A 201-nucleotide genomic window follows, 5' to 3' on the forward strand; every position below is an offset into this window, starting at 1 on the left:
CCGCAAGTCTCTTGCTCTGGCATCCAAAGGAAGCAGAGATGATGCAGCAGCAGCAGCAGCAGCAGCTGCTGCTGCTGCTGCACTCAGGGGGCAGCGCGCCACCATCGCCGCGGGGGCTGCTGCAGCTCCCCGCCGTTCTACTGCTGCTCCAGCAGCAGCAGCTGTTGCTGCTAGACTGCAGCAGCAGCAGCAGCAGCAGCA

At 64.7% G+C, this 201-nt stretch overlaps 1 protein-coding gene across 1 annotated transcript in view; it reads right to left on the bottom strand.

The window, feature by feature from the left end:
- EMH_0014880 (leucyl-tRNA synthetase, putative) overlaps positions 1 to 201 on the bottom strand; it is a gene marked incomplete at both ends in the record, with an annotated part of 8,221 nt that overhangs the window by 1,580 nt on the left and 6,440 nt on the right. The window lies entirely within an intron of this gene.

Source organism: Eimeria mitis, genomic scaffold (genome assembly GCF_000499745.2).
Source record: "Eimeria mitis Houghton genomic scaffold, Emh_scaff517, whole genome shotgun sequence".
Classification (NCBI taxonomy): domain Eukaryota; phylum Apicomplexa; class Conoidasida; order Eucoccidiorida; family Eimeriidae; genus Eimeria; species Eimeria mitis.